The 12,627-nt window shown below is 30.4% G+C and overlaps 1 long non-coding RNA gene across 1 annotated transcript; it reads left to right on the top strand.

Moving 5' to 3' along the window:
- Nucleotides 1–10,145: 10,145 nt before the first annotated feature.
- On the top strand, nt 10,146–12,309 carry LOC145157121 (uncharacterized). The gene is made up of 4 exons (XR_013737104.1): nt 10,146–10,299; nt 11,003–11,160; nt 11,865–12,022; nt 12,206–12,309. It is a non-coding gene; the product is annotated as an uncharacterized LOC145157121 (long non-coding RNA).
- The last annotated feature ends 318 nt before the right edge of the window (nt 12,310–12,627 follow it).

The raw sequence follows: 12,627 nt of genomic DNA on the forward strand, positions 1-12,627 counted from the left end.
AGTCGACTCGCCGAGTTCCCCGCTTAAATCCCGTGTCCACCTCGCTGCTACTCGGCTAGTCGGGACGCAGACTCGCCGAGTTCATGGCAAAAATTTAAGAAAATACTTAAATAAAATCGTACCAGGAATCCGGTGTTACATATATTCATATATGAATGATACTTAAATTATAAAAAATTAATCATACTTTTTATTCATAAGTGATAATGTATTTTTTTAGGAAAAAAAACATTGTTTTGAGGTCCTAAGCAAGTTTGTAATTCATCTGTGAATAACATATAAGAATTATATCCGCATGTGAATATATGTAATATTCACAAATGAACATATATGTAATAATCAAATGTGAATATATATGTATTATTCACAAATGAATAAAACTGTCAATAAAACCGAGGACTACAAAATATATAAAATTAAAGATAAAAAAAGTATTTGATAAGAATATATATTTATTCACATACAACTAATCTTTTTAGGTTAATAAAATAATTATATAAGCATATATATTTTTATTAATGTTATATTCATTTGTGAATAAATGATAACTTTTTTTTCGGAAAATTATAAAAATAGAAAAACGTCATTTTGAGGCCTTAAATAGTCCCGAATGGCCGAAAAACACCGTACGTCACGGCGAAGCTATGAGTTTTGTAAATCGCACCATTTTACATCAAATATGCGAATTTCGTCCAATTCCGAGACTAAACTTCATTGCGGCAAATTGTTTTGATGATGTCACTAAATTCTCATTCCTATAAGTGATAACATCATCATGACATGCTATTTATTCATATATGAATAAAGTTTAGAAATCACTACGACATATTTACTGATGATGTTATTAACTTCAATCCCACTAGTAAAAACATCATTGTAATCTGTTATTTTTATTTATGTGAATAAACTATGCATGTTGATTTATTTATTTTGTGAATACAACCTTCATATATAAAAATAAATAATACACTATAAGAATTGGTTTGTGAATAGTTTTTTTTGTATATTGTAACAATATTATTTTACATGTAAAATCAACATTATACTAAGACAAACAACATTGTATTGGTTAATGAATATCATTTGCATTTGAATTTAACACGATCAAAATGAAAAATATATTAAATTGTATAACATTTACACGTGAATATAAAAGCATATTGTCTTCGTCAATGATATCTTCTCAATTACGTCAACCAATCGTCAACCACCGGGATATGAACCAACCATTGATTGAAATGTTATTCTTTTATTGAGTTATAACGATACCTGAAAAACATGTGAATACACATAAAAAATGTTAAAAATATACTTTTAGTTCATAATAATAGCGATTTATCACATTCTAATTATCACATGGTATATTCACATATGAATGTATAATCATATGTGAATATTATATGATATATGTTGTTTATATTGTATATTTACATGTGATATTACATAGTATATTCACAAATGAATATTACATAGTATATTCACATATGAATATTATATGGTAGATTCACATGTGAATAGTATATGATATATTTACTTGTGAATATTACACATTCTAGTCACATCTAAATATTGCATGGTATATTCATTCATGAATATTACACAGTATATTCACATATGAATAATATATAGTATATACACTTGTGAATATGATACAATATATTCATATTTAAATATTAAACGATGCATTCACTTGTGAAGATTACATAGTATTTTCACTTGTAAGTATTAGATGATATATTCACTTATGAATATTAGATGGTATATTCATATGTGAATATTACACAATTTATTCACATATGAATATTACACAGGATATTAACATATGAATACTACAAGGTATATTCACAAATATATATAATTTTTATATGTTATTCACATATGAATAACATATAAAATTGTATATTTGTTTTGTGTTTTAATAATCATATACTGATTAAGGTGCGAAAACATATTCATATGTGAATATAACGTGGTAATTTAGTTTATGCATTTCATCAAACAGTTGGAGTGCATACAAGTAAGCTTTTTTAAAAATGCTAAAAACATGATACTTTGACTATTGAAAACTTACAAAATAGTAGATTGATAGAGAATTATATGAAATTTTTCAAAAAAAAAACGATTTGATGTTTTTCTAACCTTAATTTCGAAGTTTTGTTTGATGATCGATGTTGAATGAATGATATGAAGTGAAATTGTTGTTGATTATCGATGATGTTGATCTAATAATACTGAGAGTATAATTAATCGTAGATGTTGAAGATATGCTCGAATTCAAGCATAATTGAAGGTTGGATTGAAAGAACCAAAAACAATTTTTTTTTGTCTACTGTTGAATGATGTTGATGAACGTGTTTTTGACGAAGATGGATGATTGATTAACACTGGATGATGTTGATCGAGGATTTAATTGAAGAAATTTGGATGATCGTTGAAGGTTGGAGAAGAAATTTGGATGATGAACGATCGAGTAGTAATGAATTTGATTTGTTATCAAATTATCCACAATTATGTATCTGTGATTGAAGGATATCATATCATATTTACAATTTTGCCACCGTGTATTTTATGTTAAGATGCTAATTAAATGATTGACTGAGAATGAATCCCCAATTCTCAACCTTTTTTTTCTCAATTGAACCCTCCTATATATATATATATATATATATATATATATATATATATATATATATATATATATATATATATATATATATATATATATATATATATATATATCCCCTCTTCTAATAAAACACTCTTTTTGTTGCCACGTGTCACCTTTATAAACCAAACAATTGCCACGTGTCACTTCCTCCTACTTTTACAATTTTTGTTCCCGTCCAAATGGTAATCCATGTTATGCTAATCCTCCCTGCATATCAGGAGGTATAATTTCAAAGGCATTTATCTTATAGTAACTACCCGTTAAATCAGCTAAGTCTTTGAAATTTGAATTTTTGTTTAAATAAATTGATAGGACTTTCATCTTTTAGGCCCTAAATCAACAATTAAGTGGCCAATAAATCTTTCGGTTGATGTGTAAAATATCCCAACATTTGTTGAAGAAATTTGATTCCATATTCAAATTTGCCTATTAAATACCATTGCTATTATGCCACCAATTGTTACGATTTTGGTGTTTCTTCTTCTTCTTCTTCTTCTTCTTCTTCTTCTTCTTCTTCTTCTTCTTCTTCTTCTTCTTCTTCTTCTTCTTCAATTCATTGTTCATTTAGATTCTTTCTTCAATATGTTCTTCTCATAGTATATTTACTGTTTTCAATTTTTTTATTATCATTACTGTGTGTATGCGGTATTTGCCTTAGATAATCTAATTATATTCAGAAACTTCCTGTACATGATTTCGTGATTGAAAAGTTGAATTTGATGTTGCACTCTATGTGTTTGATAAAATAACCATGAGAAGTTCTTTTTCATATAAAAATGTTTGTGTTACTTGCTTTATTCCATCATAAATTTGAAATCGGTATGAAGGTTTTAGATCCGTACAATTTTTGTTTGATATATATGTATATTTACAGAAAATATAAAGTAAAAACATGTGTATGTATGTGAATGTGTGTGGTGATGAATTTTTATTATAAATTATAGTTCTTCACTTAACATCTAAAATCTTAAGCTTTTTTTCTAATTTTGTTTATAAAGATAACTATGCTGTAATTGTTTGGTATATATGCAAGAGTTAATACAAATGAAGATTTTGGTATATATGCAAGAGTTAATACAAATGAAGATTCAAGGATATGCAGAAGTGGTGGAATGGATCGAGATAGGATTCAGGATCTTTATGTTGTTATCAAGGTAGTAGAAACTTCCATTTTCATATATATTTTTCTTTGGTTCTTCACATGTCTTTAAATAATAGACACATATGTATAGAGATTTAAATTTGATTTTTATGTTGTTTTATGACAACATATATCATAATAATATTTTATGACACAACCATTTTTGTTATAATCACTGTGAAATATATAAACTCATCCCTTTAACCATGGTGTTGAAATTATTTTCCCTCTAATGCTTTTGCTTTTCTTCAAACTATTAGATGGTAAAAAAAGCATATATTTTTCTTGCAAGTAAAACAACTCATTTATTCTATAAGAACTAATATTCCTTCAAAAAATTGGAATCGTGAACCCCTGGATAATTTATTTCAATTTTCTATGTTTATCATTCATTGATTAACGTTTGTGGTTGTGTCACTACCAAAGGATAATAAGAACTTGATGATTAACATCGACTATTACCTCGTGCAACAGGTTCCATTTTATTACTTTGTAGTTTTATATTATTTTTATTATTTTATTACATTTCTAAAATCCTTTTTTGGTCCATTTAGATTCTTCCATAGTTCTGTGTCTATGTTCATCAACTGAGTGTAGAAGCCAACTACCCTAAATGATTTGTTAGAGTGTGATCCTTATAGGGTACGTATTTGCTTTGTTAAAGCCATACTATGCATTAATATTTGTTTTTAACTAATATCATTGAGACATATATCTATGATTTTCTTTTATTTTTTGAATAACATTTACCAAAATGGGGTGAAAATGAACTTGTAAAAGTGAAAAGTTTATTTGTTAATATCAACATACTAATAATGAGGGTATACGAGCATTTCGATTGATTACAAAAGATTGTAAGTCAGTTACATAATGTTTTCAGTTAACTTTGAGTTGGTTAGAATTAAAATCTGTTTGATTTTATCAAAATTACTATAACATACAACATGGAGAATCAGAAGATGATTGCGTTAAAGCAAAGACTTAATATTGGTGGCATCACCATTTTAATTTTTATTGTGCATGTAGAAAGGGTGTCGTGAAATTGTTGAATTTGTGATAGGGTTTAATGTTGTTGCTCTTCATGGAAGTTGAATTCAAGGCAAAAACAAGGGTGACAACTGCTCAAAATTCAATCTCTTTTAATGAAAACAACTCAATAAAGCAATGCATTTATTATTATTGTTTTGCTTCTTATAGCATCCTACTTTCAAGTGACAAATGCTAAAAAATCTCTCTCTTTTAGTGGCTGTCAAATAATGTCTTATTACAAATTGTTTATTTGTTTTTTATAACATCTTATTTTTATTGATTTGTTTATATAACATCTTACTTTTCTAAATTTGTTTCTATAGGATTTTACTTTGGTTTTGTATCGGATACTTTGTGTGTCCCATAGCATCATTATATTTAGAGAAATTAAATATTCTCCTGCAATTTCTTCCTACCATCTTCCTACCCATGTCAAATGATGACATGTGTTATATTTAATTTTTCTTAATAATATTTTAATCCACTTGTCACCATTTAACATTGGTAGAAAGATAAATAGGAGAAAATTGTAGGAGAATATTTAATTTCTCTTGTATTTACGTTGGTTGCTACATGAGATTTGGCATAAATATAAAAGAACCAAACACATGGACTAATTTATGATAAACATTAGTGGATTATAGTAAATTGTGTTTGTATTTGATCTTGTGCTTCTCTCATTCTTCATGTATAAAAATCATCAAACGACATATTGGCTTAGTGTTGTTATTAAAGGAAATTGTGATTATGTGAGCATAAAAATGTTGATTTTGATTGTTTTCGCATGCACTGCGATGGAAATTGTCAAAATGGATGGTAACTTTATTTTTTTTGTTGTGGTAAAAATGATTTAAAATGTTGATATTGAAAGTTTTACTAAGATTAATTCACCCGAATTGATTTAAGTTAACAATTAGATAGTTCCAGATGAAATATCTAAGTTTCTTAAAAGATAATTGTTTGCAAATCTATTACTAATTATAATTATGCCTATTAAGTTTTAAAATTATTTACTTTATAAAACCGTTTAGTAGACGGGTTATAACCTATAACCTGGTATATATATATATATATATATATATATATATATATATATATATATATATATCTTACTATATCTTACTATATTATTATACAAATCTTACTATTTCTAAAAATAGATTTAAGACGTTCAAACCATTAAGCTAATAATACAAACATCCAATGCAATGCATGTTAATTTCATTTTAAATACCTTATGTTGACCCATTAATTTGCAATTTAAAACACATTTTGCTTAAAACATGGGAGAATCATTCAAACGAGGAGACTCATTCAAATCGCTCCTCCTTTATCTTCATTCCCGGATCTCCGTTTCAAAATCGAAACCCTCTATCTCTCTACATTCTCATCCTCAATCTAAAAAAACCCTAGCCCTCACACCACCTATGATCTTCCTCTCCCCAATTTCCCATACATACATAAAGTGTGTACTTATATATTATACAAAAACACGTTGTAATGCGACGATAAAAGTATTGAAGATGGTCTCAGCTATGGATTTGGTAGCATTGAGAGGGTTAATGTATGTATTCATCCTCCAGTTCATCTTTGCTCTTCAACCTCTCGTTTTTCCCTAGGTAATATGATCATGAATCTTTTCTAATATTTTATATGAATGTTTTCGTTATTGCCAGTTCAATTCATGAACTTTCGATGAGTGGTTATTCTGATTGCAATTTGATATACTGATTAAGTGTTTTCCGGGCCTGAACTTTGAAATTTCGAATTTGAATTGGAGCTTATGTGATTTATTATTGATTTGTAGCTAAAATTCGAAGTGATTTTATATATTGACGTGTACCTAAAATTTGAAGGTAAAAAGGGATTGCCTTAGATTCTTCTATTCTTTGACGACCATTACTTGCACAACTAATGGTATGAATCTGCTTATGGCATTCCAAATGGAAACACAGGGGTTGCTACTGAATTGTTTGAGAGAGCTTCATGTAATATGGAGGTGAGACGTTATAGTGATGTAATAAATGATCTTAACCATATCTGAAGCTTTCTGAAGCATAATGGAGTCGAGCTTCAGTTCTTGGTCACCTGTGCAGGTTCTTCTTTAAACTTTAAATACACACAATTTTAATTCAATTGGCTTTACATTTCTTGAGAATTAAAAACAGTTGGGACCTCTAATTGGTTGAAGAAAATTTTTCATGTAGTTCCTGATTAGAAAGTTATATGATTCAAGGGATTTTTGGTTATCATGTAGATACAAGGAATCAGAGCAGATCTATAAAAATTTCTTAAAATGAAGCCTCAAAATTCAGTCGTGGAGAAGGAGCTTTCTTAGTTACATCAAGCACATGGTGCTTTAGATATAAACCAACAATCTTTTTGAACATGACGATTACAATTACACTAAATCTTTGGATTTCATTAATAAAGTGGTTCTTGTTTTTCTCCTGCATACTCACAGGTAATAACTCGTATATTCCAACATTTTCATTTTTCATTTCATTTAGTGTGTTTCTTCTTCATATTAAAATACAACATCCATGTGGCAGGATAAACTATTGAAACTCAAGCTATTATTAGCTGCCGAGGATTATTCAGGGGTAATTTCGGAATCTGGATATACGCTTAAAGACGATGAGGATAATCTAGAGGCATTGCTTCTTGCGTGGTCGTGCCTATTATTATTTAGTTGACCATGATGTTGCTACAAGGTTTATTTTCTTTATAATCCGAAACTAAATGAAAATAATAATTTAAGTGTTTTCTTATAGTGATTAGTGAACATCTAATTATTTTTCACATGCATTACCAAAAAGGGCTGCGCTTGACCCAAAACACAGTGAACTAAAAAAAGCATATTTTGGACTGACGAATTAATTTACTTAAGAAGACCAAAAGTGTGAAATAAAGAAACTAATATTAGACTTTTCTGTACACGTATTGTAATTTTGTTCCATATTTAAACTTTATTTTTATTTGCAGGCACAAGATAATGACAAGAAAAGGAAATTGTGTATTGTAGAAGGCTCTTTCTTTAGATCCTAATCAATAATCATCGTACACATAATTTATGATCTGCTGAAGATGATAAAACATGTAGTTAGTTCTCAACTTTGGAACTACATGTATGATGTTTACTTTTTTTTTCTTTCTAAAAGTTGGACGGAATTGTTAAAACTGGGAGTGGGTTTTAGTGACACCCAGGTTGGGCTAGCTAAAACAGTGAACCAAAAACTGTTGGGGTTTCAGAATTCAATTTTGATATAAGTTTTTCCATGTTTACAGAAAATAAGGCGAAACTTGGATTGGAGGAAGGTATATTCTATTGGTATTATAAGTTCTTACTTTATAATGACTAATATGAGCTTGCGTTAGAGTTATTGTTATTTATAAGTTCTTACTTTTCTTGATAGGGTTTGACTCATTTTGTGCTATATCACCTGAACACCTTTTGACACATATCAATTAAAGCGTTAAATGCAATGTACTTCACGACATTCATAAAAGCACAATCTTATAATTGAAAGAAATTAAAGTAAGATGCTCTATTAATTAAATAAATGACATCTATGTTTATCTCTTGCATAAGAAAAAGAGCATTTTGATTAGTTGAAAAACCCAAAGAAAGCTGGCAGTGGATGAGAGGATGGAAAACAACAATGTAATTCCAATGAATAGTAGCTGAATCGGGTTGTTAATCAACAAAGTTCAAATCTTAGGCTTGGTATAAATCATATCACAAATGCTATAATTAAGAATATTTTCAAAGATAAAAATGCTTATAATAATAAGAAACTGAAAACATTACGTTTGCAAATATGAAAATGATGTTGTAATAAACAAAAAAGAATAAATGAATTAAATTACCACTTGTTGAAAGAAAATTATCAGTCGAAAGAAAAATAAGGAAATAATGGAAAAGTGAATTAAATTTATGACCAATGGAGAATTTTTTTTAATTATGTTAGTTTTCGTATATAAAAAATCAAAATTGTTCTTTATTATTTTATACTTAATTTCTTCTGTTATAAATATCCAATGGTTTTTAAATATCAGTTCCACAACCGGTCTTGGTAGATAGCCAACCAGTAGCGAATCCAAAAAAGGAACGAAAAATGGAATTGGGTTTGATCCATAGCAACTCCAAATCTAAGTAACCAACATATATCCACATGCGTTCCAGTTTCAAAATCAATAATTCCAAAATGATTTTGGTTTCAAGAGCTGGTACACTCTTCCAATGTTCACAACTATGAAACATTACTTGAACAAATCCGAATATACCATTATGATAGATAAAAGACATTTATTTTTTTTAAATTTGATATTTCTTCGGTGTGTTGCGTGTAGTTTGTAATTTGACATAATCACAGAATGCTAATAATATTTTGTGTTTTTTCGAACGTCCTTTTATTTTTTATCCATAATCAACTTGCCAAAAGAAACAAATAACCGCGAGAAGGGGTATCAAAATACCATGTACACTAAAAATTTATTTTGAGAGTCACAAGTTACAACCAACCGATAACAATATATTTGTTTTGTGCTCCTTGAAGTATAACAAGTTTCCGAATAGAACTAACTGCCAAATGAAACTATTTGCCGCCGCCGCTTTGCGCGGGTAACGACTAGTATATATATATATATATATATATATATATATATATATATATATATATATATATATATATATATATATATATATATAACCCTATTTTTCTCGTGTCGCCAATATCAGATTTATAGGGTTTTTTGTACGCCACGTAAACTATCTTCTGAACGATGCCATAGAGATCGACGTCGTTTCTCATTTCCTCATGTTACCATGTGTCATATTGCCTTAACCGACATAATCTATCACCAGAACGACGCCATGGACTTCAAATTTGATTCACACCGACCAAGGGATTAAGGTAATTCTACACGGTTTTCCCACCGTTACGTTGCGCTCCATTGTCTCCACCACCGCTTCAATTCTTACCACTCTGCTTCTCTGTTCTTCATATCAATTGCCTCATTTTGATCGTATATCACGCTCTATTAAGACCCTAAAATCTCATGTTCGCCACCGCCCCGATCAGCATGCCCCACACTGAAAAATTAAACTCACATTCATCAATCAAAATCGCAATTCAATCCAAACCGATTTAGGGCTTATGTTATTTACATCTTTGAACCGGAAAAACAGCATACTATGTGAAAACGAGTGGAAGCAGAAAATCCATGATTTGCAGAAGATAATTAAAGTTTTAATTTTGAATGATTTTATTATAATTATTTATAAGAATAGGACGTTGCAGAGGGAGTTGATGGCATCTTTCAGTACAATTACAATCAAATTAAAGGATGGAGGCATAAAGATCGGTCTCTCCCCTTGGCTAGAATTTAGGGCGACATTTCCGTCAACATGGTGTAGCACATTCTTTCATTGTGGAACTTCTCTTTCTCCTTCAACAAGGTGCTATTTCGGTTTCTTTTATCATATGTTCATCCCCTTTCCAAATGTTTTTGTATGTGCATCTGTTCTTTGCATTTGCTAACGTGGGTTTCTTTTTAAAGCATGCATAGTTAGTTTTTTTTCTCGTGTCGCCAATATCAGATTTATAGGGTTTTTTGTACGCCACGTAAACTATCTTCTGAACGATGCCATAGAGATCGACGTCGTTTCTCATTTCCTCATGTTACCATGTGCCATATTGCCTTAACCGACATAATCTATCACCAGAACGACGCCATGGACTTCAAATTTGATTCACACCGACCAAGGGATTAAGGTAATTCTACACGGTTTTCCCACCGTTACGTTGCGCTCCATTGTCTCCACCACCGCTTCAATTCTTACCCCTCTGCTTCTCTGTTCTTCATATCAATTGCCTCATTTTGATCGTATATCACGCTCTATTAAGACCCTAAAATCTCATGTTCGCCACCGCCCCGATCAGCATGCCCCACACTGAAAAATTAAACTCACATTCATCAATCAAAATCGCAATTCAATCCAAAGCGATTTAGGGCTTATGTTATTTACATCTTTGAACCGGAAAAACAGCATACTATGTGAAAACGAGTGGAAGCAGAAAATCCATGATTTGCAGAAGATAATTAAAGTTTTAATTTTGAATGATTTTATTATAATTATTTATAAGAATAGGACGTTGCAGAGGGAGTTGATGGCATCTTTCAGTACAATTACAATCAAATTAAAGGATGGAGGCATAAAGATCGGTCTCTCCCCTTGGCTAGAATTTAGGGCGACATTTCCGTCAACATGGTGTAGCACATTCTTTCATTGTGGAACTTCTCTTTCTCCTTCAACAAGGTGCTATTTCGGTTTCTTTTATCATATGTTCATCCCCTTTCCGAATTTTTTTTGTATGTGCATCTGTTCTTTGCATTTGCTAACGTGGGTTTCTTTTTAAAGCATGCATAGTTAGTTTTTTTTCTCGTGTCGCCAATATCAGATTTATAGGGTTTTTTGTACGCCACGTAAACTATCTTCTGAACGATGCCATAGAGATCGACGTCGTTTCTCATTTCCTCATGTTACCATGTGCCATATTGCCTTAACCGACATAATCTATCACCAGAACGACGCCATGGACTTCAAATTTGATTCACACCGACCAAGGGATTAAGGTAATTCTACACGGTTTTCCCACCGTTACGTTGCGCTCCATTGTCTCCACCATCGCTTCAATTCTTACCCCTCTGCTTCTCTGTTCTTCATATCAATTGCCTCATTTTGATCGTATATCACGCTCTATTAAGACCCTAAAATCTCATGTTCGCCACCGCCCCGATCAGCATGCCCCACACTGAAAAATTAAACTCACATTCATCAATCAAAATCGCAATTCAATCCAAAGCGATTTAGGGCTTATGTTATTTACATCTTTGAACCGGAAAAACAGCATACTATGTGAAAACGAGTGGAAGCAGAAAATCCATGATTTGCAGAAGATAATTAAAGTTTTAATTTTGAATGATTTTATTATAATTATTTATAAGAATAGGACGTTGCAGAGGGAGTTGATGGCATCTTTCAGTACAATTACAATCAAATTAAAGGATGGAGGCATAAAGATCGGTCTCTCCCCTTGGCTAGAATTTAGGGCGACATTTCCGTCAACATGGTGTAGCACATTCTTTCATTGTGGAACTTCTCTTTCTCCTTCAACAAGGTGCTATTTCGGTTTCTTTTATCATATGTTCATCCCCTTTCCAAAATTTTTTTGTATGTGCATCTGTTCTTTGCATTTGCTAACGTGGGTTTCTTTTTAAAGCATGCATAGTTAGTTTCTTTGGGTACAAATTTTGGTTGAATTTAGGGTTTCAATTGATGAAAATTTTCCTCTTCTTTGAAGGTACCTAAAGGTTGGATCATTCAATTTCGTTTCATTATAACTTATAAGATTTTCAATTACCACAGAGAAATCAACATTTTTTTTCTCTTCTTATTGAAGTCGGCACAATGTTGTTGAAACTATGTTATTTGCAAGCAGGATTTTGGAATAGCAGGTTTGTTTTTGTCTTGTGTGCATCTCTCTCATCTCTGTGTATGTGCATGTAGATTTTCATTTAGTATTTTGTGATTTAAACCAATTAAAAACAAGAAATATATGTGATGTTTATGTATACTCTCTTTTGGAATCAAAGAAAAAGAAATTATGTATTTTTCAGACTTTAGTTTAAGTTTTCAATCTTCCGGCTACATTTATTCAAACCAAATAATAAAAGGTTTCAAACAGACCCTTTGATGGATTTCCGCTCATAATGGGGGATAAAC

The sequence above is a fragment of the Lactuca virosa genome, chromosome 2, assembly GCF_052849685.1.
Source record: "Lactuca virosa cultivar CGN04683 chromosome 2, Lactuca_virosa_CGN04683_v6, whole genome shotgun sequence".
NCBI classification, from domain to species: Eukaryota; Viridiplantae; Streptophyta; class Magnoliopsida; order Asterales; family Asteraceae; genus Lactuca; species Lactuca virosa.